The 27,512-nt window shown below is 41.8% G+C and overlaps 1 pseudogene; it reads left to right on the forward strand.

Annotated features, from left to right (window-relative positions):
* The first annotated feature begins 1,406 nt into the window (after positions 1 to 1,406).
* Positions 1,407 to 18,439, forward strand: LOC113623594 (developmental pluripotency-associated protein 4 pseudogene; annotated as a pseudogene).
* The last annotated feature ends 9,073 nt before the right edge of the window (positions 18,440 to 27,512 follow it).

Below are 27,512 nucleotides of genomic sequence, written 5' to 3' on the forward strand. Positions count from 1 at the left end.
TATAACTGATCTTTAAGCCCTGCCCTGTAGAAATAGTGAGGTTGAGAACTGCTCGTTTTGATGAAAAGAACTGAGATTTCTATTTCTGAAATAAAGGAGCCAGTTCACATGTCTCCAGGAATAGTAAGCTCTCTCTTACACTAATTCCTTCTGCCTTCTTTAGCCACGTTGGATGGGAACACCAATATCAGGTGAAGGAGAGTAATTTTTTAAAAAAACAAAGACACTTACATAAGCTTACATTGGGCCAGGCGCTGTTTTAAGCACTTTACAAATAAATATTAACTCATGTAATATTTATAAGAATCCAAGTAGGTCGAAACCATGATGTTTATCCACATTTCAAGATGAGGAAACTGAGGAGGTCTGAGAGTTTAAGTAACTTGTCCAAGATCATATAGCTAGTAGATGGCAAGATCAGGTTTCAAAACCCTCTAGAGTCCACGCTCCAAGTGTATGAGTTGCTCTGAAAGGAACAAGCACCACACTGGTACCCACCAAGACCAAAAAGAGCTTCAGAAAGGGGAGGGCTCCCTGAGGAATACATATGAAAGCTTTAAGGAGGAAGTGAGACTTGGGAATTGGCAAGAATTTACCTATGGCGGAGTATCATCTTTAGGGCATTTAGATGATAAGAATCCAGCTGTATGGCTCAACCAACGAGAGAGAAAATGAGATCACAATTGAAATGGTACCAGCAGCCCACCATTCTATTCAAAGAACATATTCCCAGAGGATAAGAGAAGGAATTAAAAGTGTTGCTGAGTAGACTATACTATTGGCCATTCTGGTTGCACTGAAAGAATTTTCAGTATCATTTTCACTGCCTGGATTTTTTTAGTTTAAAAAAAAAATCTACTTTTTTTTTTTTTTTTCGGTACGTGGGCCTCTCACTGTTGTGGCCTCTCCCGTTGCGGAGCACAGGCTCCGGACGCGCAGGCTCATTGGCCATGGCTCACGGGCCCAGCCGCTCCGCGGCATGTGGGATCTTCCCAGATCGGGGCACGGACCCGTGTCCCCTGCATCGGCAGGCGGACTCTCAACCACTGCACCACCAGGGAAGCCCAAAATCTCTACTTTTAGAACATCCCTGTAAGAGAACAATCTGGGTGCAGTTGTGAATGCACAGTTGTTGCTACCAAGAGTAAGTGGTTAAAGAAAGTGCAAGACACTACCTGAGGCATGTAGAGTATCTCAGGTGAGGTGAAGAGGAAGGAGAAGGGAGGGGAACAAAAGAGGATGATACACTTAACCTCTAATAATCTATTGGGAAGATGGACACAAAGGTTAAAAGACCAGTAACCATACCAGGTTGGCTGAGTGGCAAATGGGTCGTGCGAACATAATGCACCTTTGCTATATGTGCTTCAGGATGTTAGAGAAAGGAGAGGCCTCCAGGGGCCAGGATGGCCAATGAGGACCAGGATATGCAGGGTAACAGCAAGGAGAGTGGTTTGCTAGAGGTGAGGATTCAGGCTGGGGGAATAGCAGGGAAGGATCAAAGGAGAGAGACCCTTTAAGTTTATATATTTTTTAAATTCCCTGGACTATCTTGAACAAAATTAGAGATCTGAGTGATACAAAAGGAAATTAGAAAGAATTAAATAATAATCTGACTGGAGGGGTGAAACCATTCTCTAACATTGCTAGTTACATCTTCAAGTTTCTGCAGTTTCTCCATATTCATTGAAGGATTAGGGTGAAGAAAAGTAGAAGTTAGAAAGGACCTATGAAGAAAATTTTAAACCACTATAGAAGGGCTTTTTTAAAAAAAGGTTTTAATGTGAATATTATGGAGGATGGGAGAGGGAATAAACAGGAACTACCCAAAATGTACTAAAGTTCATATGAAACATCAGCATAGGAAAAATCAAATTGGGAAGAAGGAATATTTTGAAAAAGAATAATGAGGATGTACTAGCCCTATCAGAGTAAAATTTATTATAAATTTAGAGTGTTTTAAAAAATTAGTATTGGTGTATGAATAAAGACTCAGATCAGTGAGATTAGAGTCCATGCATAGACCTTCTTACATAAGAGAATTTATCTTATGATGCAGGTGGGCATGTCTAATAATGGAAGAGGAAAAAATGGTTTATTCAATAAATGGGCAACTGGCTGTCCATTGGGTGGGGGGGTGGAATGGACAGATGTGTACAGGAAACTGTTTTCAATTCATGCCTCTGTGGAGAGGGATGAAGGTGCTTTGATGACATGGCAACGTACACCAACAGGCACCTCCACAGGGAATTCTGCAAGGGTACTGCTGGTTCAACATGCTCTGGGCACTGTAATTTTTGTGACTTGGAGAGTTTTCTTTTTAACTCGGGGCTATGGGAAAGAGAAAAAGTATTGGGACCATCAGTGAATCCAGTCAGTAAGAGAGAAATGACACAACAAACACTCTAAAATTCTGTCCTTCTCCAACTCCAGTTCCTTCTCCCTGGAGAAGACCCTTCCTGGGCATGGCTGGCTGCGTTTGTCATGCCGGGTGGGTCTGATGCTCTGTGCTTGTTCTCATGGCTCTGTCTGGGCCCAGATACCCTCCTTTAGTGTCAGTCCCATATTTTGCTAAATCTTAGCATTCTGAGTCATTGTGAATTTGCATTCTGATTCTTTGTTACGAACTTAAAGCCTGTGAGACGCAGGTACTTTCTAACCACTCTACTCAGCAGGCTAATTTGTCTAAAGACAGGTATTTTTCTGCTGTGTAAACTGGCTTTTGGACTCTGCTGCCAACTATGGCTACTAGAGGAGTTTTGGCAGAAGGAATCCAAACTGAATATAGATCCCTCATTTATAAGGTACCACACTTCCTTTCTTATGTGACAAAATTAAACTTCTCTACCCATCCACTCCCCACGCACACACACAAATACATCACGTCACCACCGCCCCCCCAGCTCTGGACATAACTATTCATGACTACTTGTTCCAATAGATGTTTAAAACTCTTCAGACCCTTCTTTTAAGCTATGCTATAGTACCCTGAACCATGGAGAGAAAAAGCAAATTCAGTCTAAGACACGGACGGCTTTGTGTCTATCAGAGAACTCTTTCTGTTTACTTGCTACATGCCCTCTCTGACTTGGTGGAAAGTTCCAACTGGGGGAAGTTGGGGAAGGTGAATAATTTTCCACATCCTACTGAGACAACTCGTTTCACTAGGGCTTTAATATTTGTCTGAAGTATAATAAATCCTCTAGAATACCAACCACAGCTTTAAAAACTCATTTCAAAGCCAACTTTCTCCAATCCTTGTTTTACTCTCTATTAGTAAGGTATTAATATTTTTTAACTGAACAACAGTGAAACTTTTAAGTCACTCAGTAAAATCGGCAATTATTTGAGATCACCAATAGGAGGACAAAACACTTAAAAATTCCCTCATTTCTCCTGTCAAAAAACCACCTCCTGTAGTTGAAAGTAATAATGTTGGGCAAAAAAGCATTAGGTCTTGCTTTCCTGCAGAGAGAATTGAGCTCTGGTTGTCACAGAGGTTTTGGAGCCCAGACAATTAGTGATTAAAAGGGAAGATTTTTCTTTCAGAAGAAGTGACAGAAAAAAAGAAAATTAAGATTATTAAGAACAAACTACATATTCAACACTCTTTTAGGTCCTTTCATATATTTTATGATATAATCACTGGCTACAGTATTGATACAATATAATGCTTTTTTTTTTTTTTAAGAATAAGCACTTTATTTATTTATCTATTTAGCCATGCCACACAGCTTGCAGATCTTAGTTCCCTGACCAGGGATCAAACCCGTGTCCCCTGCACAGAGTCCTAACCACTGGACCTCCAGGGAATTCCCTATAATGCATCTTTTAAATTAAGTGTTATTAAAGAGAAAAACAGAAGACTATAGCTTAGAAGAGGACAAAAGATGATTGCTTCCCTCCTGCCCCACCCCCATATCCAAAGTTTTGACACTATTTATGGAATTAGTCTTCTCTATGGTTGATTTTGGAAGAGGTTCTTATTTTGCAAACTACACACAGAAATGCCAGATTTGATTGGTAAAGATCACAGGGGCAGCAGTTGAGCAGTAACATTTTGCATGTGAGTAATCCTTTCAACTTTTTAAATGCCTTCACATCCTTTATTTCATTTAATCTTCATTAAAACCCTGTGAAGCCAATCTTATTATTATTCCATCTAACAGATGGGGAAACTGAGACTCAGTAAGACTGAATGACTACAGTAGGGTTCGCAGCTGTCAAGTGATGGAGGCAGGCTTCAGTGCCAAGATCTAACCTTATCTGAGTCTTGAGGACATGGGGAGGGGGAAGGGTAAGCTGGGACAAAGTGAGAGAGTGGCATGGACATATGTCCACTACCAAATGTAAAACAGATAGCTCTTAGGAAGCAGCCGCATAGCACAGGGAGATCAGCTCGGTGCTTTGTGACCACCTAGAGGGGTGGGATAGGGAGGGTGGGAGGGAGATGCAAGAGGGAGGAGATATGGGGATATATGTATATGTATAGGTGGTTCACTTTGTTATAAAGCAGAAACTAACACACCATTGTAAAGTAATTATACTCCAATAAAGATGTTTAAATAAATAAATAAATAATGTTGCAATGACCATAGGGGTGTATATATCTTTTTGTATTCATGTTTTTGTTTTCTTTGGAAAAACACCCAGAAGTGGAATTGCTGGATTGTATGATATGATAGTTCTATTTTTAATTTTTCAAGGAACCTGTATACTGTGTTCCGTACTGGCTGCACTAATTTATATTCCACCAACAGTGCACAAGTGTTCTCTTTTCTCCACATTCTCACCAACACCTAATCACTTAAGTGATTATCTTTTCTTCTGCAATGTTTAACCTGTTGTTAATCCATGTAGTGAATTTTTCATTTCAGATGTCATATTTTTCATCTCTAGAAGTTCCATTTGTTGGGGTTTGGTTTGTTTGGTTTTGTTCTTTGTATCTTCAATTTCTCTCCTCACTGTCTTCATGTTTTCCTTTAAATACTTGAACATAATTATAGTAGCTGTTTTAACATCTTAGTCTGCTAATTTTATCATCCCTATCATTTCTGGATCTATTTCTATTGACCTTTTTTTTTCCTGGTTACAGGTCACAGTTTCCTTCTTCTTGGCATGCCTAGTGGTTTTTTATTGGATGCTGAATGCTATAATTTTAAGTTTCAAGTGACTAGATTTCACTGCTGTCTTTTAAAGAGTGTCAGACTTTGTTCTGGTAAGCAGAATGTCATGTTCTAAAGTCATACAGTTTGTAAGCTTTTGTGAGTTGTCTTATCACTCTACATAGTGCTCTTGAAATTCATCCATATTGTTGCGTGTATCAGTAGTTTGGTTTTTCTTATTGCAGAATAGTATTCCACTGTATGGGTGTACCACAATCTGTTTATCCATTCACCAGTGGATGGACTTTTAGACTTTTTATTTCCAGTTTTGTGCTATTACAAATAAATATGCTATAAAAGTTTAGGTACAGGGGCTTCCCTGGTGGTGCAGTGGTTGAGAGTCCGCCTGCCGATGCAGGGGACACGGGTTCGTGCCCCGGTCTGGGAAGATCCCACATGCCGCGGAGCGGCTGGGCCCGTGCGCCATGGCCGCTGATCCTGCACGTCCGGAGCCTGGGCTCCGCAACGGGAGAGGCCACAGCAGTGAGAGGCTCGCATACTGCAAAAAAAAAAAAAAAAAATTTAGGTACAGGCCTTTGTGTGGACAAATGCTTTCAGTCCCTTGAGTAAATTTCTAAGTGTGAAATTGCTGAATCATCTGATAAATGTATGTTTAAGTCTATAAAACTGCCAAACTGTTTTCCAAAGTTGCTGTACTACTTTTTATTCCCACCAGGAAGATTTGAGAGCTCCGGCTGCTCCACATCTTTGCCAGAATTTGTATTGTCATTGTGTTCTTTGACTTCTTATTATTGAGCTGAAAGAGTTATTTATATATTCTGGATACAACTACTTTATTAGATATATAGTTTGCAAATATTCTTCCTCCTAGTGTGCACCTTGCTTTTCATTTTCTTAATGTTGTCTTTCAAAGGGCAGAAGTTTTTTATTTTGACAAAACCCATTTTATCAATTTTTTTCTTTCATGGTTCATGTTTTTTATGTCCTATGTAAGAAATCTTTACTTAACCCAAGATTATAAAGATTTCCTCCTATGTTTCTATGTTTTCTTCCAGAAGTTTTATAGCTTTAGCTCTTAAATTTTTGTGTCTATAATCCATTTCGGTTTGATTTCTTTGTAGGTGTGAGGTGAGAGTCAAGTTGTCGTTATTATTGTTACTCTTTTGTTTTTGTTTTCATATACAGACTTCCAATTGCTCCAGCCCCATTTATTTAAAAAGCAATCTTTCTCCATTGAATTTCCTTTGCACCTTTGTCAAAATTCAGTTGATCACTAGGGTCTATTTCCGGAGTTTCTATTCTGTTCCATTATTCAATAAGACTATTCTTCTGCCATTATCACACTTTCTTGATTATTATGACTTTATGTTAAGTCTGAAATCAGGTAGTGTGAGTCATAAACTTTGTTCTTATCTTTCAAATGTATGTGCTAAAGTATAATTTAAATTTTTCCATGTATATTCATAAATTGAACTACAGAGCATTCTGTGCTACATTTTGTAGATTTTAGTATTAAAGTTATATTTGTTTCATAATATTAATTGAGGAACTTTCCATACTTATCTAGGGTCTGAAATAATTTGATTAACATACAAATTAACTCTTCTTTGAAGCTTAGAGGAATTCAGTTATAAAACAATTAAGTAGGGTTTTTTTTGTTTGTTTGTTTGGGGTTTTTTTGCGGTACGCAGGTCTCTCACTGTTGTGGCCTCTCCCATTGCGGAGCACAGGCTCCGGACGCGCAGGCTCAGCAGCCATGGATCACGGGCCCAGCCGCTCCGCGGCATGTGGGATCTTCCCAGACGGAGGCACAAACCCGTGTCCCTTGCATTGGCAGGCAGACTCTCAACCACTGCGCCACCAGGGAAGCCCTAAGTAGGTTTTTTTTTCTTAAAGGGAAAGTGTAACAATCTTTTCCACCTCTCCTATTATTTTTGGTTTTCAATCTCTTCTTGCACCAATTTTGCTCATTTATATTTTGCCAGAAAATTATTCATATTGTTACATGTCCAAGATCAGACAACTAATTATAGCAGAGCCAGGATTTGAACCTAAGATGTCAGGCTCCAGAGTCCCTGCATCAACCACTAGATATCAGGAAATACTGATACATAGTGACCTTTAAATTCAGGAAATAATTTGATAGTCTTTCATGATATCCTTGTGAACAAGATAAAGAAACCTGAGCTACAAAACCTGCTGACCAACATTATCCAAACAGAGTCCATCGTTAGCTCTCTTCTTTAAACCCATCAAGAAAGAAAATAATAAAGGGCTTAACATAGAGATCCAAAGACATGGATGAGAACATAAAATGTAATTCCTGAACTTGCAAATGATGCAAAGTACATCTGATAACTTAATGGAAAAACAGAACTCAAGGGACTTTCCTGGTGGTCCAGTGGTTAAGAATCTGCCTTCCAATGCAGGGGACTCAGGTTCAATCCCTGGTCGGGGAACTAAGATCCCACATGCCGCAGGGCAACTAAGCCTGCACGCTGCAACTTCTGAGCCCGTGCCACAACTAGAGAGAAGCCCATGCGCCACAACAAAGATCCCGCATGCTGCAACTAAGACCAAACACAGCCAAAAATAAAAATAAATTAATTAAATTAATATTAAAAAAAAAACTCAGAAAACCTTCCCCACTGCAACCCAGTCAATCAAACAAGTGTCAGCTGAACAGATTATAGGCCCCACAAGAGCAAAGGCCAAATGTGTTTTATTCATCCATGTAAACAGAGCTCCCAGCAGAATTGTAGCTGCTTAGTAAATATTTTTTAACATTTATTGGAAGAAAAATATATACATTACTGATCTTCAACAACTGCACAAGTTTAGACTGAAGATGACATGGTTAAACATTGAGACAAGTGGAAAATACAAATTTTGGTTCGTCACGAGTTCAGTATAAATCAATAGTGTGATGGTGCAGATCTGGCATCAGAAAACTTAAGACTAGATCTTAAGGTAGGGTAAGTCACTCAGACTCACAGCAAAATAAAGCTAATAATAATCTAAAAGATTTTTTTGAGGGTAAGATCATTCACACGAAATTTTTTTTGCAAACTACAAATGTCCATTATTAAGCACGTATTATTGTTATTAGATTATAAATCCCAACATTAAGCTAAGAAGCACTTTGAGCTTATCTGTAATTTCTCAGTTTTGGGGGGGTTGAAGATTAAGAGAGGGTAGATATGAAGTCCCTAGCAAGATGTCTGAAGCATATTAAACATTTAATAAATCTTAGCATAAATGGATTATCCTTTCATATACAGGAGGCTGTATATATAAGTATATATGTAATCATTTATACACATATATTTACATATATGGATGGATATATATCAAAATGTAAAGAGCTTTCCCTAGTTATCCCCCAGTCACTATTCTAGATACTGGAGAGACAATGAAGAATTAGATGAACAAAATACTGCTCTCAATTTTTTGTGATTTACTTCTTTCCATCTTCTCTCCCATGTACAATAATCACTTTTTAATTACAGAAGAAAAACCAAACTATAAAGACAATGAAAATATAATGGTTGCCAGGGATATGGGGGAAGAGGAGGGGGATGAACTGCTGGAGCACAGAGGGTTTTTAGCGCAGTGAATTATGTTATCATTTGGCAAAACCTATAGAATGTACCACACAAAGAGTGAACCGTAATGTAAACTGTAGATTTTAGTTACTAATAATACATCAATATTGGTTCATCAATTTTGGCAAATGTACAACATCAATGCAAGATGTTAACAATAAAGGAAACTGAGAAGGGGAGAATATGGGAACACCATACTTTCTGCACAATTTTTCTGTAAACCTAAAACTGCCCCCAAAAATAAAGTCTGTTAGTTAAAAACAAAAAATCTCTAAAAAAGAGAAGAAAAGAAAAAGAAAAACTAATGAAAGCTCTGGTTTGCTTAAGTGAACACTTTCCAAATACTAAATTGCAATTGCATTACTATTCCTGGCAGCAAACAACTAATGGCCTTTTATCCTTTTATGGCAAGAAATCTTCAGCTGCATCTCCCTTTTGGCCCCAAGTCTACTGAACTATAACAATAAAATGCCTGGTCATATATAGAAAAACCTCCGGGTTACCAATTTTTTTTTTATTATATGTGCTTTTATATTTGCTGATTACAAGCAATTAGTGGTTGCTTGGCAATGAAGTTTGGGGCTGTCTTCCAGGTAGAGGTGAGTTGTCTAAATAAAGCACCTCATTGTCTTACATTTCTCCAAAGAAGATATACAGACTGCCAACAAACACATGAAAGAATGCTCAACATCATTAATCATTAGAGAAATGCAAATCAAAACTACAATGAGATATCATCTCACACCAGTCAGAATGGCCATCATCAAAAAATCTAGAAAAAATAAATGCTGGAGAGCGTGTGGAGAAAAGGGAACACTCTTGCACTGCTGCTGGGAATGTGAATTGGTACAGCCACCATGGAGAACAGTATGGAGGTTCCTTAAAAAACTACAAATAGAACTACCATACGACCCAGCAATCCCACTACTGGGCAAATACCCTGAGAAAACCATAATTCAAAAAGAGTCATGTACCAAAATGTTCACTGCAGCTCTATTTACAATAGCCAGGACACGGAAGCAACCTAAGTGTCCATCAGCAGATGAATGGATGAAGAAGACGTGGCACATATATACAATGGAATATTACTCAGCCATAAAAAGAAACGAAATTGAGTTATTTGTAATGAGGTGGATGGACCTAGAGTCTGTCATACAGAGTGAAGTAAGTCAGAAAGAGAAAGACAAATACCGTATACTAACACATATATATGGAATTTAAGAAAAAAAAAGTCATGAAGAACATAGGGGTAAGACAGGAATAAAGACACAGACCTACTAGAGAATGGACTTGAGGATATGGGGAGGGGGAAGGGTAAGCTGTGACAAAGCGAGAGAGTGGCATGGACATATATGCACTACCAAACGTAAAATAGATAGCTAGTGGGAAGCAGCCGCGTGGCACAGGGAGATCAGCTCGGAGCTTTGTGACCACCTAGAGGGGTGGGATAGGGAGGGAGGGAGACGCAAGAGGGAAGAGATATGGGAACATATGTATATGTATAACTGATTCACTTTGTTATAAAGCAGAAAGTAACACACCATTGTAAAGCAATTATACTCCAATAAAGATGTAAAAACAAAACCCAATAATCACAATAAAAAAATAATAAAATAAAATAAATAAAGCACCTCATTGTCTTCAGTGCTGGGTTTCCAAAGCCACCCCAGCATAACCACAGTTATGGAATTCTTCTTGGATTGAGTGACATTCACATCTGGCTCAGCTCTTTTCATATTCATTCATTCAACACATATTTAACGAGTATCTATGGTGCGGGTCACCATGCTAGGTTTTGGAGGTAGAGTGGAGAATAAAGTGTACAATGTCCCTGTCCTCAAGGAGCTTGCATTCTAGTGGGGAGGAGGAAGGACAAGCAGTTAAATATAATTTTTCAGGGAATTCCCTGGTGGTCCAGTGGTTAGCACTTGGTGCTCTCACTGTGAAGGGCCCAGGTTCGATCCCCGGTCAGGGAACTAAAATCCCACAAGCTGCACCGCAAGGGCCAAAAAAAAATTTGTTTTCAATTATAACAATTAGGCAAAGCTGAAGATGAGTGCTATGAAGAAAAGTGAAGTAGAATAAGGAGATTTAAAGAATTTGGAAGAAAGTTTCTCTTTGTTCATTTTATAAGTGGTTAGTGAAGGTCTCTCTGAGGAGGTGATGGTTGAAGACAGCTGAATGAAAATGGGGAGGGGGAAGAGCGTGCCATAGACAGAGCATTCTCTTAGGGAGAATAGCAGAATTCCATAGAACTTGGCCTGACAGTAAAAGAAATCATTATACGGTTAATTTTCAGGATTGAGATGCAGATCGTTTGATACTTTTCAGACACATTTGTCTGGTGATTAATTTTATTTATTTATTTTGAACTAAGAGTAAATTGACATTTTATTAACAGAGGAGACCTGTCCTTTCAGACATGATTGTTTATTGATAATAATGAGCCAGTAATTAAAATTTTAACTGGAAGTAAATTGGCCCTAAGAGAAAAATCAGCCAGCCACCACTCAATTTTCCCCTCTTTTACTAAGTTTTTGACAGAGAAATTAAGGCTTAAGTTACACTAGTCTGATCTTTTTCCCTCTTTGAAGATGAGAAACTTTCATTTTAAAGAGTGTAGGGGCTATTTTCTATTCAAAGCTAAACCTTGTTAACATTTTGGTGTTCATTATTCTGAGGGGGTTTTTTTTCCTGTACATAGTGTAGAAATTTTTTTAACTTAAAATATTAGGATTATCATATACATTTTCCACATGTCTTTCTTACTTACTAATATATGGTACTCATGATTCCTTTTCATTAAATATTCTTCTAAAACATCATTTTTAATAATAGAAATATTTGAGGATTTTTATCTCCCATTCTCACCTACATTGGCTTTTATCTTTTCGTTTAACCCTTTGCTAATTTGGAGGATGAAAAGATATTTCCATTTTTACACTTTACTAGTGAAGTTGAACTTTTTCATGTTAATTAATCCTTTTTCTATTATTTTTTCTTCTATCTTTTCTACCAAAGTACTTCATTGATTTATAAAAGCTTTTTTATATATTAGGGTTATTAACATTTTTGTCATATGTTACAAATATATTTCCTAAAATATATATTTGCTCCAGATTTTTAATTTTGTTAATAAAATTTTTACCCACAAAAGTTTGATATACAATTTTTTGCATTTTTTTCTACTGTTTGTTTCTGTACCATGATTCCTTTAAAAAAGGCCTGGGGAGATTGTGAGAAAAAAAAAAATCCCTAAGTTGACTGGAGAGGCCTGAGGAAGGGAAGGGAAAAAAGTATTAAGTCAAGTGTTTCAAGAAGGAGTAGACAGACCTGGTCTTAATTCCATCTCAGTATAACTGGACAAGTGTAAATCTCTCAGAACCAGTTTCCTCTTTTGCAGATTGAGAAGAATAATCGTTTTCCGGCAAAGTTGCTGTGAGGACTAGATTTTTAAAATTTAAAGCACCTCCCTTGAGAGATAGTGGGTATCCAATAAGTTGTAACTATTACTAAAAGGGAAGGTGTCCCAAACTGGTGCTTCTCAAATGTTAATGTCCCTGTGAATCACAGGGCATCTTGTTGAATGCAGATTCTGATTCAGTACACCTGAGGCAGAGCGTGAGGGTCTGCATTTGTAACAAGCTCCCAGATGATGCTGAGGCTGGTTGAAGGTTCTAGAGTCTTCCAACAATGGGAATCCCTGATGGGGAATATTTAAGAACCAATTTAACAACTGACGTCTATTTTCAAAAGAATTGTGACTCTTAGAATTACACAGAATTTGCAAGATAGAAGAGAAAGCTATCCCTTAGAGGATGAAACTGGAATCTAAACTTATGCCAACCAGGTCAATGTTTTACCAGATGAAATTTAATTACAGTCCCTGTTGCTGTCCAGGGAAGCCAAACCTCAGATGGATAGAAAAGTGTACATAAAGAATAAAGGAAAAGATGTAGTGGTCAAGTTTTCTCAATGACCTCCTTCTCAAAGGCCCACCCAAAACATCCATCAAAAGGAAATAACAACAACAAAAATTGAGGCCTTTAGAGGAAATAAACTGCAGTACTCTGCATGCATCTTTCCATGATGCAGTGTTTTCCAGCCTCAGCCAATCAGGAACATCACCTGGGGCATTTGCTCCCACTCTTAGCACCTCAGAGAGTTCATGGAAGGGGAGGAAGAATGCCAAGATCTATATTTCTAGACAGAAATGGTTTGGGAACCCCTGCCTTACTGCATTCATCTCCTTTCTTGGCAGTTTAGAATTTATACCAAAGAGGAGTTAACTGAACATAGTGAACAAAGGATCTGCTGTGAAAAGAACTGGACGACACTCAGTCACCGTGTAACCTTGAGCAATTTACCCATCCTCCTTGAGTCTGAGTTTTTTCTCATCTGTAAAACAAAAATAATGAAATCCTCTACATAAGTCATTATAGAGACCAGATAAAGTAATGGATGTGACAGCCACTTGTAAACTGAACGCAAGTGTGATTTCCATAAATGCATGCATTGTGTTAAATCTTCACTGAACCAAGCCATTAAGATTGTTCCTTGAAATCTAAAAAAAAAAAAAAACCTGGTTCTGACGAACCTAGGGACAGGACAGGAATAAAGACGCAGACATAGAGAAGGGACTTGAGGACACAGGGAGGGGGAAGGGTAAGCTGGGACAAAGTGAGAGAGTGGCATGGACATATATGCACTACCAAACGTAAAATAGATAGCTAGTGGGAAGCAGCCGCATAGCACAGGGAGATCAGCTCGGTGCTTTGTGACCACCTAGAGGGGTGGGATAGGGAGGGTGGGAGGGAGACGCAAGAGGGGAGGAGATATGGGGATATATGTATATGTATAGCTGATTCACTTCGTTATAAAGCAGAAACTAACACACCACTGTAAAGCAATTATACTCCAATAAAGATGTTAAAAAAAAATTGTTCCTTGTGGGTTTTAGTGTGGGATTTTATACCCATAGCAAGGAGGAGTCCGTAAACAAAATGTCAAGCTGAAATAAAACCTGGCTACAAACCCAACTTTGCCTTTCCTTGTCTGAGCCACTCAGGGAAAGATGGCAATCTCCCAGTACTGTTATCTCAACTGTAAAACGTGAGGATGATTAACTCTTTGCTCCCCTCTCAAAGACGTGGAATGCTTTGTAAATGATGACGTCTGGAGGTGTCTTATAAACTCTAAAACTCCATACACATTGTCTGATGCCTGCCTGTGCAGGAGCTGGAAAGGACAAAGCATCCGTTGTCAGATCCAGTAATACACCAGCCCTACCCCACCTAATCCCTGCCCTGCGGGGCAAGAAGATCTGCGGACGGGAGGGCCTGCATCTGAGCCATGATTTTCCATCAGCGGTTCAAGGGACACCAAGGGTACTCAGAGTTCCTGGGGCAGCGGTCAGTCCCCTGGGGTGGAGTTGAGGGGCTGCTGCTCAGCAAAGGAACAGGTTGACCCGTGTGCCTGGGCTCTTTGCAGGTTTCCAAGAGTTCAGTGACAGAAGGGGCCACACGTTCTCAGTGCCGCTGGCTGAAACTGTCATTACGCCTCAGATTTCAAGAGTGGAACCACAGAATCTGTGCCTGGGAAGAAGAATGGGGTCGGATACCTGTAGAGTCCAGCACAGACTTATTACGGGACTCGGAGTGGGGAAAAGCCTGACAGGTAAAACTGCTCACAATGATTAAAAGTGGGGAAGTGAGGACAGCTGTCTGGGAAGATAAAGAACGCCACTCAGAGATGGAAGTCGGGATGCAGGGGGCAAGAGACGGTGAGCAGAGACGGTGAGCAGACAGGAAGACCAGACGAGCACCAGCGCTAGTAAGTGGAGCATGGGCCGATCAGCTGCTTCCAGCCGTGACCACGTCCGGACAGGAATTCTAGAGAACCAAGGAGCTGGGCTCAGCAGTGAGGTTTGGAAGAGGTAAGTTACGGAGACTCATAGCCCCAAAGAGCAGCCTCCAGATGATTCTATTTTTCAGATTTTTTTCAAAGCTCTCTTTTTCCTACCAAATCTTACTCACTTAGAAACCAGCAAGAAATGTGGTATCACATTTATTTACAAACCTAAAGGTAACAATTCCTACATACTTTCCCTTTCATGACATATTACATTCAACAGGATGAGCCTTAAAAAAAGAAAAAAAACTACAGGGTGCATCTTAGGGGGATGAAGATCTGTTTGTCAAGAAAACTATCGCTTTAAATTAATCGTTCTCAAACTTTAGCTAACGTCAGAATCACCTGGAGGGCTTGTTAAAGCACCGAGTGCTAGGCCATACCCCCAGTTTCTGATTCATTAGGTCTGGGGTGAGGCCTGAGAATTTACATCCCTAACAAGTTCATAGGTGATGCCGAGGCTGCAGGTCCAAAGACCATACTTTGAGAGCTATGGCCCCAGCTAACTGGGGATCTTTGACAGGGAGAGAAATAAAAACACAAAGCATCTCTATTGGCCAATGCATTCCCTCATCATTATTTGCCTTCCAATCTTTAAGTTGAAGTTCAGAAATGTCAACCCCCCCAAGCACATCACTTGGCTAACTAGTTACTCACTTTGTAGAAATAGTCATAGAAACTCTAAGGGTCATCTGAAAATAGAATCATAGTGGTTCACTGAACTAGAACCACAGCATGAGGTGGAGGTCACTTGAATGCTCTTAGGGGCTGGTGACATTAAGATCTATCCCCTGTGGGGACAGGCCTGTCAAGGGCAAGGAACACAGAACCCCCTCTCTTGGACGATACTTCCTGGTATGTTACCAAAACCTTGCTCTCTCAACCCCATGTTAGAGAATTCATCATTCAGGAAACAATCCCTCTCAATACTATATAGAATCTCCTTCCTGAGGAGACAGACTCTAAGATTTGGGACATTCCAGATCCTTGCTCGCAATCGAAAAATAACACAAGCCACGTATATAACTTTAAATTTTAAAAGTAAAACTAAGCAGATGAAGGTAATTTTAATAATATATTTAATCTAATACACAAATATCACCTCAACATGTAGGCCCTGTTAAAAAAAAACGAGATATTTTTACATTCTTTTCTTATACTATCTTAGAAGTCCAGGGTGTATATTATAGCACATCTCAATTTGGATTAACCGCACCTCAAATGCTCAATAGGCACATATGGCTAGTGGCTACCTCGTTGGACAGAGCAGTTCCAGATGATCTTTTCTTGATGAATTGGATTTGCCTTTGATCTCAGTAGCACCAACTACTTTTAATAATTATTTTCCCTTGCACCATCAAGCTCCAACAGACTCCCAAGACTCCCCCTGCTCTGGCTGCCCCTGAGAGTGGCTCTCTGTCCAGAGAATAACTGGTACCATGTCCATTCCCCCACACTTCCATAGAGATGGCAAGTTTAGCTGGACATGTGGCTACCCAGAATAAACACTGCATTTTCCCTTGCAGCTAGGTGAAGCCGTGAAACTACTTTTTAGTCAATGAAATGTAAACATAAATTCATGCAGCACCTTCCAGGAACCTTCTTTTTTTTTTTTTAATATATATTTATTTATTTATTCAGTTGTGCTGAGTCTTAGTTGCAGCAGGTGGGCTCCTTAGTTGCAGCTTGCTGGCTCCTTAGTTGCGGCATGTGAACTCTTAGTTGCGGTGTGCATGTGGGATCTAGTTCTCTGACCCGGGATCAAACCCGGGCCTCCTGCATTGGGAGCATGGAGTCTTATCCACTGTGCCACCAGGGAAGTCCCCAGGAACCTTCTTGAAGAAGGAGCTGGCATCACCCTTTTCCCATCTCAACCTCCTTCTTCCTAGCGGCTGGAATGAAAACCAGATGTCTGGAATTACTGCCACGACCTCATACCATGAGGTGACCTTGGAAATGGAGGCTACACCATAGTCTAGGAGCCCATTTCCTGGGGATTTCGTAGAGCAGAGCCTATGTTCTGACTTTAAAGTGAGAGAGAAATGAACTTCTACCACGTTAAAACAATATTGTTTATCCAATTTTTACAGCTGAACTTAACTCGTCATACCTAACTCACGTGCCCACCCATTCATCCCTGGCTTGTAAACATGTCCCAGGTGGAGATCCCTGGGAAAGAGGAACTCACAGATGCAGTGTGCATTTTTAGCACAAAATAAAACTAATAAACTGAGTGCTTACTTTAACAGGCCTTATGTTTTTATTCCTTTTAATGCTTACTACAATCCCCATGTATAAATAAGGAAATCTAAAAGATGTTAAGTGACTTGTCCAGGATCACACTGCTAGGAAATGGTGAAGCCAGGATCTGAATCCAGGTCTGGATGGCTTCATAAACCATGTTCTTTGCTAGATGTAGCCTCATTGGTAGAGTCTGAGCCACACAACAGGAGAGAGAATGGGACATAAATCCAGTTTTTCAAAATTAGCAGAAGTACTAAATTTAAACTTGAATTCATACCCTTATCCCAGCAAGATTCAATCAGTAAAAATGTGAGTCAGCTGTTCTTAGCACTTTGTAAAGCACTTCAGGTGAAAGAGGAACATCCATTTAAGCCGATTTCCCCAAAAATTCAACTCCCTTTGGGGTTCTCGCACCTGTCCAGCTGTTCTTTTCGTCACCACTTTAGCACTCTAAGGATTTAAAAATGGATCTACCTAGAGTAAAACGTCTGATTTATTGCATTTCTAACAAGTCCATGTTAAATAAACATTTTTAAGAATGGTGGGTTTGGGAATGCCTTTGGGTGGCAGGGAGTGGAAGGAGACTTTTGGAAAAACAACCTTGAGCCAGAAGTCAGAAGAATTTTCTTTTTATCAACCTCAACTCTTTTTCAGACGATGGAGAACGCAAAAGGCAAGGAGTGAAACTCCATAGAGAAGTTGGGGGAAGAATACGTGACTCTCAAATTCAAACCTGTTGTCAGCAAAAGCCGGAGAGAAACACCTAGCTTCAAGCAAGCCAGTGCCTCAGGTTCACCAAGCACCTCCTCCCTCCTCGAAGGGGACCAAATGAGAATCACCTGTGAAGGATGACAAGGCTGCTGTGCACAATAGAATGCTACATGCAACGAGAGCCTAAAACCTCCGAAGAAGGTACCTCGTCCTCCATTACCCTCTAAACTGCCACCAGTCAGCCTGCTTCCCCGACACCTGGTGTGGGCCTGGCATCAGTGACAGCTAAGCAGAGGTCGGATGCATTATAAGCAACTCTCCGAATGCACTTCCCCAAATCAAAAGAATATTCCTATCACAGCAAAGGAGGCCGAGATCCAGACACTCATAAAGAAGATCAAAGGTGGACTAAGGGGAGACGTATCTAGAAAGGTCTAAGAAAAAGATGTGCTCTGAGGGGACTGATCCTCTGGCCTGAGGAGGGGAGCCTGCACTAGAAGAATCTCCCGCTCTCACTGAGGGAGCTAATACCGTTGTAGTAACAACTGCAGCCCCAAGGCTATGCTGGCCTCCTGGACCAGAACTGCAGCCAAGGCCAGGATGATGGAGGCAACAGAATCGCCACAAGAGACTTAGGGTGTCCGGTGGGGTGTGGTCCACGGGAGAAGTCTCCCTGCAGACACAGATGACAGGGTACACTTGTAATTTCATGCTGGATAAGCCTGGGTTCCTGAGAAACCAGGGAGAGTGAGCGCCTCCTTCTTGCCCCCTGCCTGCAGTTTTCCAGTACGTTGTGCCCCATGTGTTCAGAGGGATGATGTGTTAATGAAAAGCCTCGAGTGAGACTAGGATACCAGGAAAAAGGGCACATCGGTGATTGTAGTCGTGGTGGAAAGGTTACTCTACACCCTCCACCCTTCCTGCTTCCAGGGCTCTGGACTGGTGGGTTGCAGATGATACACAAACATGTCTGCTTTGGGTTGGGATACAGAGACACTTACGTATAAAAAGGGGAAAACATTTCATTAGTTACCATTCATTCCAGTTAAGAAGATGAAAACATCTTTCGTATTACCAAATGTTTGCCCTTCTGAAGTGATAGAAGCGGCCTCAACAGCTTCTAATGGGAGTGTCTTCAGCTGAGCATTGTGAAGATGTCTAGTGAGGAATCAGCGATAATTTGCTTCCAGGCTGGATTTCCCTCTTCGGATACAGACCACCTTAGGAGCTGCTCTCTTCTAATTGTAAGTGTGATGACTTTGAACGGTTGAGCATTTTAAGCCAAAGCTGTTATTCCCTTCTTCCCTCCTGAAAACACATAATTCTTAACTTGGAAACTGTTGTTTTGTATTTTTCTAAGTAACCTGAGACTTCTGTGGTTCAGTTCTGGGCTAAAAATGCAGGGCCCTTTGCAATAGTATTTCCACTTGTAACTGTTGTGTATATTTCAGCTGCTTAAAAAAATGTTTAAGACTGCTTCCCAATCATAACTAAATAATACGTTGTATTTAAAATGTGTGTATAAAATAATTCATCAGCTATTGTGTTTAGGGGACTATATTCATTGCATGCAAATTGTTAGTTAACTTTCTGAACTCCAAGTAGGTTAAAGTCAGAAAGCATGATTTTCTTCTTCTGCATGATTCACTTTCAATTTTTTTCTTTACTACCTAAATTTATAAGAAGCACATTTCTGGGAATTTGGCCTGAAGGCAGCTGGGCGGCATTCTGGCTCCTGCAATAGACTTATTTCTCCACAAGAAGCACTCCCTCTACAGCAGTCTCTGAGGACAAGAGAATATTGCTGTGTCAGCGCTCACCGCAATGTTTAAAACGTTTACAATAAGTGGTGGCACAGGGATGCTTGCAGCTAATGTCTGAAATTATGCATAGCTCTGGAAGTTTATCAATTCTAAAAAGCAGCAAATCTGAAGAGGCACTGATAGAGCAAACAGCTAGCCGAAATAATAGATTTCTTTTTTCCTAACATTTATTGAATATTTACTTTGTGCTGGGCCAGGGTTCATCACACGAGAGCTTCACAAAAGCCCTATGATAATATTAATTTTAATTTACAGATAATATTATTTTTTAATTTATTTATTTATTTTATCTATTTATTTTTGGCTGCATTGGGTCTTCATTGCTGCACGTGGGCTTTCTCTACTTGCAGCGAGCGAGGGCTACTCTTCATTGCGGTGCGTGGGCTTCTCATTGCGGTGGCTTCTCTTGTTGTGGAGCACGGGCTCTAGGCACGAGGGCTTCAGTAGTTGTGGCTCTCAGGCTCAGTTGCTTCGTGGCATGTGGGATCTTCCTGGAGCAGCACTCAAACTCGTGTGCCCTGCACTGGCAGGCGGATTCTTAGCCACTGTGCCACCAGGGACGTCCGATAATATTATTTTTAATTTACATATTTTTAATTTAATATTATTTTTAATTTAATCTCTGTAAATTAAAAATAATATTGGGTTTAGAAGGTATTAATTACCCATGGTTTCACTGCTAGGAGTTGGAAGATGCCAGCCAACTTCCAGGCCTCTTTTATATGAGAGAGGAATAAATAAATACCTCTAGGGCAGTTTAAGGAATAAATATCTGTGTAAGGTGTCTTCTGTTATATGTAGCTGAAATCAATTATAGCTGTTACATTTACCCAATTACAAGGGATTTCTGATACTACTTGTGGTTCTTCAAGCCCGAATCCAAACACCCTAGCAGACATTCTAAACAGCTGTAATCATAATGTACTCTTCCCAGTGTGCATTAAAAAAAAAAAAATCAATAGCTATCTGACAATACAAAAGCTATATCACAGGGAAAAAAAATCCCAGTGTTCCAAGGACTTTTATAGGTATAATGACTGTATTTTTACCTGACCCAAAAACTGACCCCTACGAAATGATAAACATGAATGTGCTTAGAGATTTTCAATAGGACCGTAGGGAAAAGTTATTTCATTCATTTATTCATTTAAAAGCCATTTATTAAGTTCAGGGAAGCTATACAGATAAAAAGGTGGGCCCTACCCTCTAGGAGGCCCGGGTCTACCGAGAGAGGCATACAGGAAACGGCCCAGGTGGGCCAGTGTGGGAGTGCTGTAGCCCAGCGGAGCCCAAGGCATACAATCCAGTGTTGAGCGAGAGTGGGAGGCTTCCTGGGGGAGGTGACGCCCAAGTGAGTCCTAAAAGCTGAGAGGTATCCATGGGTAAATCTGGGTAGGGGTTGGCAGAGGGTGCAGGGAGAGAGGCCAGGGCATGCTGGGAGAACTTGAAGCAGCACACTGTGGTGGAAACACAGGGAGGAGACAAGGCCACTGCAGCATATGGGAGCCACATCACGAAGGCCTGGCACCACGATGTGCGGATCACCTGGAAAGCTCCGCAAAGTGTGGAAGTGTTTTAGATGGGGAATACCATGTGAATGGTTGTAGTTTAGAAAGATCTCTAAAATGCCGTTCCCTGGGTGAGCTCTCTGACCCTTCCTGCTCTAACACTATGCTTCAAATAACTGGTGTGATTTTTTTTTTAAATCGCAATAACTTGTCTGAATCTAGACTGATAGGAACCTGCAAGTAACACGTGCCCTTATTTGGGAAGCTAACTTGGCTCACTGAACATGCGTGCCTGATTCTGTCCTCTTGGGACGTGCCTGGTGGACATTCTTAAGTTGGGAAAAGAGATGCAGGCGAATCCTTTGGGGGTACCGATTCAAGCAGGCGCGAGGACTGGAGCTGAGAAGAGATGAAGTCTCAGGATTGGGGATTAAGGCTCAGTGATAGCATGTTATCAGCTAGATAGCTGCAGGGACCGAGAAGCCAGCAAGTGCTACACTCACCACATCAGATTCCTCTGAGGGAACTCTCTTCATATTTGAACATTATCTGCAGAGTTCAGGGAGTTTCCAGGGCATGGAAACGGGGTTGGACCCCCAGTGGCTCCTGGGCTAATAAACCCTAACCTGGGTGAGGGAAGGTGAGGGCACCTTCCCTCACCACTTCCACATGCATTGGCCAAAGGTGGTGGGTCCCTCCTCAGGAATCCCATGCCTCCTTTTACTGAGTAAAGAGCAGGAAGCCAGGTGCCAGGCAGGGACTGAACCTGCTTTGTTCACAACTGTATCCTCAGCACCTAGTATAGCACTCACTCAGCACATGGTAGGTTCTCAAGAAATATGTGTGAAATAAACAAATGTCAGTTAATTGTGCTTTTGCATATATAATAATAGCAAACCTATTGTTAACCATGTGTTCTAAGCATTTACAAGTATTTTATCTTTGAAACATTATAAGGGATATACTATTATCCCCTTTTTACAGATGAGAAAAATTAGGCACGGGGAGGTTAAGTGACTTGGCTAAGATCACACAGCTGTAAGTATAGATTCTGTAGCAATAGAAAGAAAATAGTATTTGTTAAATGAGTTAGTATTTCTGGTTCCTTTGAGACCCCATTCATTTTTTCAGTTTGGAGCACTCGTAGGTGTGGGTTGTTGTTAAGGTAGCATTATTAACAGATAAACCTGCTCATCTTCTGGTTATGAATTGCAATTCAAACACTGGAAGAAGCGAAAAAGCCTCAAGTGGGAGAAAACCTTAAAATCCTCCACCGCAATCCCATGACTCTTAAAATAAGACCCAAATGCCCAGCCCTGACCTCTCTGATCAGGCCCCAAATCTGGTTTCCCTGGTCACTGAGGTCTCTGTCACGTGGGCCAGCTTTCCGCCCTCCTCACGGACGAAGCATCTGCTATTCTCACTGCCGCACATACTCTCCTCCAGGTTTTCTCCTGGCTGGGTAGCTTCTGGCATCCAGGTCACTCCTTGTTGAGGCCTTTCTGGAGCTCCCAGTCTAAAGAACTACCGCCAGCCCCCACCCCGCCTCCATCTGTCCAGTCATTCTGTCTCTATCCCATGAACCTTTATTTTCCCATGAGCTTTGTTTTCTTCATAACACTTATCGCTAGCAGAAATAATCATTTGTTTGCTTGTGTCCTACTGTCATCTTCCCACTTGAGACTGTAAAATCCATGAGATAGATGAGGGACACTGTCCACACAGAAGAGTGCAATTCGTACTTATTGAATGACAAGTGATTCCACAAATTACAAATCTTTGCCAAGCACTGACCAATACAAATCATATGAGAAAAGGAACCTCAGATTTCTGTGCACTCATATCTATGCACCTGAATAATGTAGGATGAAATACCCAGGCCCTGAGGCTTCCACATCAAAGACTCACTGACAATACCCAGTTGTCCCTAAAGACTCCCAAAGGCCCCCCCTTGCAAATATAAGAGGTCAAATTGGGAACTTTGAGCGTGAGGCAGATGACTATAAAATCAAACCAAGAGGTTTAGTAGCACCAAGGATGCTGGAAATCTGTGGGGCTGCTCCCAAGGTTCCTGGGGAAAAAAGAGTTGGTACCACCTCTAGGTATCAGCAGGGAGGGTTGTTGTTCCAGTTTTATGTACTGAGTGTACCATAAGATTTCACATGAAAGAAAAAAACTCCTTTGATTTAAAAAAAAGCATAGTTTAGAACCATTTTTTTAAGTATAGTTGGTTTATAGTATTATATTAGTTTCAAGTACACAACATAGTGATTCAATATTTTTATAGATTATACTCCATTTAAAGTTATTACAAAATAATGGCTATATTTCCCTGTGCTGTTCAGTATATCCTTGTTGCTTATTATCGTGTACATAGTGTTTGTATCTCTTAATCCAGGGTTCCCCAACCCCTGGACCACAGACCAGCAGCGGTCCGTGGCCTGTTAGGAACTGGGCCGCACAGCAGGAGGTGAGTGGCGGGTGAGCGGGCGAAGCGTCATCTGTATTTACAGCCGCTCCCCATCACTCACATTACTGCCTGAGCTCCGCCTCCTGTCAGATCAGCAGCCGCATTAGATTCTCATAGGAGCACGAACCCTACTGTGAACTGCACATGTGAGGGATCTAGGCTGTGCAATCCTTATGAGAATCTAATGCCTGATGATCTGAGGTGAAGCTAGTGCTGGGGAGCAGCTGCAAATACAGATTATCATTAGCAGAGAGGTTTGACTGCACAGAGACCATAATAAATCAATTGCTTTCAGACTCAGATCAAAACCCTATCAGTGAGTGGCAAGTGCCAATTAAGCCGTATCTTACGGAGCAGACTGGACATAAGCAACACACTTCAGGTGTCATTGTCTCCCATCACCCCCAGATGGGACCATCTAGTTGCAGGAAAACAAGCTCAGGGCTCCCACTGATTCTGCATGATGGAGAGTTGTATAATTATTTCATTATATATTACAGTGTAATAATAATAGAAATAAAGTGCACAATAAACGTAATGCCCATGAATCATCCCGAAACCATCCCCCCTCAACCATCCGTGGAAAAATTTTCTTCCACGAAACCAGTCCCTGGTGCCAAAAAGATTGAGGACCACTGTCTTAATCCCATACCCCTATCTTGCCCCTCCCCACTTCCCTCTCCCCACTGGTAACCACTAGTTCTCTGTATCTGTGAATCAGTTTCTATTTCTTTTGGAAACTGTTTCTTTAGAGAATTTCTCTTCATTGGGGACAGAGTGAAAGTGCTAGAGGAAAAAAATATTCTTTTTTTTTACTGAAGTCTTTCTCAATATTCAGAATAAATATTTTAAATGTTGTACTTCAGAGGTAGGAATTTTAAAATTTCAAGGCCAAGCACCCCTCCTGCAGGCCCAGGGAGTTGAATGCATTCACCCCTCCATCCACCCTTCACTCCTCCCCAGGTGGTGGCTAGTGCCCAGTGCCGGCTCCAGGCAAAGCACATTAGAAATACAGGGCCTGCAAACGTGCTACTGATGTGGTTAATTTTTCCTGCGGGAAGAGAAACCAGGAAAATAACTGCCCTAGAAGTAACTCAGTCCATGGGCATCCCTCGCCCAAACCCCACCAGATGCCCACTCCTCCTAGCAGCTAATGCTGCAAGCCAGCATCCCAGAAGGCTTTGGTAAAAAGTCTGCTCACAGCCATCAGAATGATTTGGAATGTTTAGCTGAAAATAAACTCCTTCCCCTCATTTGCACTTCGTGCCTTCAGGCTCCCAAGGTGCCACTTCCCCTGCTGCTGCGGGGAGAGTGGCAGGGATTCTGTAGTTACTCTCCCTGGCAGCACAGGCCTGGGAGCACAGAGCAGCCGCCCCTCACGTCTGCGTGGTGACTGCCACCTCACTGCAGCTAGGCAAGAGATCATTGGTGGTGCTGAAACATGGCCAAGATTCAGAAGGATGCAGAGCAGGCATCTAAACACAGGGCTTTGGTGCCAGCATTTGAGCCCTGACAGTGGTGGGTTAGGGGCCAAGGTCACCACATAGCTCAGTGTGACCTCAGAGGTCAGGGCACCCTGCCTGTGTCCAGGCCCCCACTCACTCAGCTTCCATGCTTCGTGGATGCCACTCCTCCTACCTACCAGCCTCTTGCTAGGGTAGCAGCAAGAAGGTGTTAGGTGACATTCAATCCTATATGGCATGCAGGTAGTGACTGCACATCACCCGCAAGTTGGATCGTGACAGTGGCAGCTATAATTAGGGAAGGGGATCAGCACAGCCTTCCGTGGGTACTGCCAGTACTGGCACCGGGGCTCTCTGCGTTGTGCCAGCCAGCTTACTGGTAGTGTAGAACTTGTTCCGTGCCAACTGGGAAAACGATCACTTTAACTTGAGCCAGGGAGAGAACAGCATCTGCTGTTTGAAGAACCACACCCTTGTGGTCTGACACTCAATTGGTTAATTGAATCCGAAGACCTATGCGTCTGCGTCTTTTTTTTGGAAGTTACTCCACCACCCCACCCTCTGTCACTGTATTGTCATTGCGGAAGCCCAGCGACAGCCCTAGTCCTGAGACTGGGTGTGTGCCACTGGGGACGGGGAGGGAAGGTTTTAAGTGGGGTACCACTCTCAGAAGTAGGGGCAGGCATCCCATTTCACAAGGGGCATCAAGAGACCAGCTAGCCCAGGCCTGTGTTCACAAAGGTCCTCAAACTTAGAATTTTGAAATGACCTGCAAGAGAAATTATATATACAGTCAGTGAGATCCCCTGACAAGAGTGAAAGAAAATAATATTCAAGATGAAACTTTAAATTAGCATCCTCTTACTAGATGACACTGCATGGAGTGCAATAAGGTAATAATAATAATAATAATGACTGACATGTATAGAAAGCGTACAAAGAGTCTAGGTACTTGTATAAAACTTACATTTAATCCTCACAAAAACCCAAAAAGGAGTTAATACTATGTCCCTTTTATAGACTAGAAACTGAGGTATAGGAAGACCAAATAACATGCCCAAAGTCACACAGCTGATGAGGTAACCTGGCTAATAAGTGCCAGGATTTGAACTCAGGCTATCTGAGCTCCAGGGTCCCTATGTTTCACTACTATACTATGATGTAATTGTTTTTATTTTTTTTAATATTTATTTAATTTTATTTATTGATGTGTTGGGCCTTCCCTGCTGCACGCGGGCTCTCTCTAGTTGCGGCAAGCGGGGGCCACTCCTGGTTGTGGTGTGCGGGCTTCTCATTGCGGTGGCTTCTCTTGTTGTGGAGCACAGGCTCTAGGCGCATGGGCTTCAGTAGTTGTGGTACGTGGACTCAGTAGTTGTGGCTCGCGGGCTTAGTTGCTCCGCGGCATGTGGGATACTCCCGGACCAGGGCTCGAACTCGTGTCCCCGGCATTGGCAGGCGGATTCCTAACCACTGCGCCACCAGGGAAGCCCAATGATCGTTTTTAAAAATAAATCCTTGGTAATAGCACAATCACATTGCCATTCTGTGGGTTAAAAGCACCCACCTCTTAGCATGGAAATACTTGGCATTTCACCATTTTTTAATATCCCAAGAGTCTCTAAAAATGGAAGCACCCCAGACTCTCTAAAAGGCCTCAGGTCAGGCCAGCAACAGCCTGTCTTCTTCATGAGGATTGCTCGTACTTGAGAGAAAAGTGACACAAGTTCTGGATGAGGATGTTGAAGGCCCTGTGAGTGGGCCTTTCTCTATGCTACAGAATCACATTTATGTGGTCATGTCAGTTCTTCAACTCAATGCTCTCAAATTAGGGATCAAGAGAGCTTCTCTGTACTTAATAACTGGTGATGCCAAGGCCCCTGAGAGCTCCAGTTCTGTTCCAGTCTCCCCGATGGAGTGGCAGCATCAGGGGGCCGTGCCAGGCACCCAGCCAAGGTGCTGGGAGGCATTGCCCAATGTGAGCTCTAACTGACCTACAAAATGAAAAGGTGGCAGTTGAATTGGGAAATCTCTCAGCAACAGAGTCCCGAGTCTGCTGGAGGGGACCACTGTGTACAATTAGTATTTGATGAATGGACATTAGGATTTATTCACTCAAACCCATCACTAGCCCTCCCTGGGAGGGCCCTGTGCTGGGCACTGTAGGGATGGAGATGAATGAGACACGAGAGCCTGGAACGGGGGCCATGAACACACAAACAAATCGCTACTACAGTGTGGTTCATGAAGCAGACCACGACGTGTACTCATGCTGGGCAAACCCAGAAGAGGGCAGTTTTCATTCCGCAGAGGAAATCTGTGGAAGGCTCCATTACAGGAGCTGACATTCTCAGGCAGCCTCTAAGGATGACCAGGTGTTGACTTAGCCAAGCAGAGAAAGCTAAGGGAAGGGCAAAGGGAGGCAGCGGGGACACAGGAGTAAAGGCAGGGCCCCTAAGTGCCATCCAACCTGTTATCACCTTCCTGCCTTTGAGCAAACTTCCTGTTAATTAGTCGATTTAATGAATATTTACTGAGCTCCTGCAGTGGGACTCCTAATGCTTGAAAATTTGGGGGCACTACCTGGAATTCTTAATCAATGTTTGAAAAAGAACTAGGTGTTTCTGAACTAACTCTGATGCATGTTTATCTTCA

This window comes from Aethalodelphis obliquidens, unplaced genomic scaffold, assembly GCF_003676395.1.
Source record: "Aethalodelphis obliquidens isolate GAN/ISIS:26980383/991018 unplaced genomic scaffold, ASM367639v1 scaffold11, whole genome shotgun sequence".
NCBI classification, from domain to species: domain Eukaryota; kingdom Metazoa; phylum Chordata; class Mammalia; order Artiodactyla; family Delphinidae; genus Aethalodelphis; species Aethalodelphis obliquidens.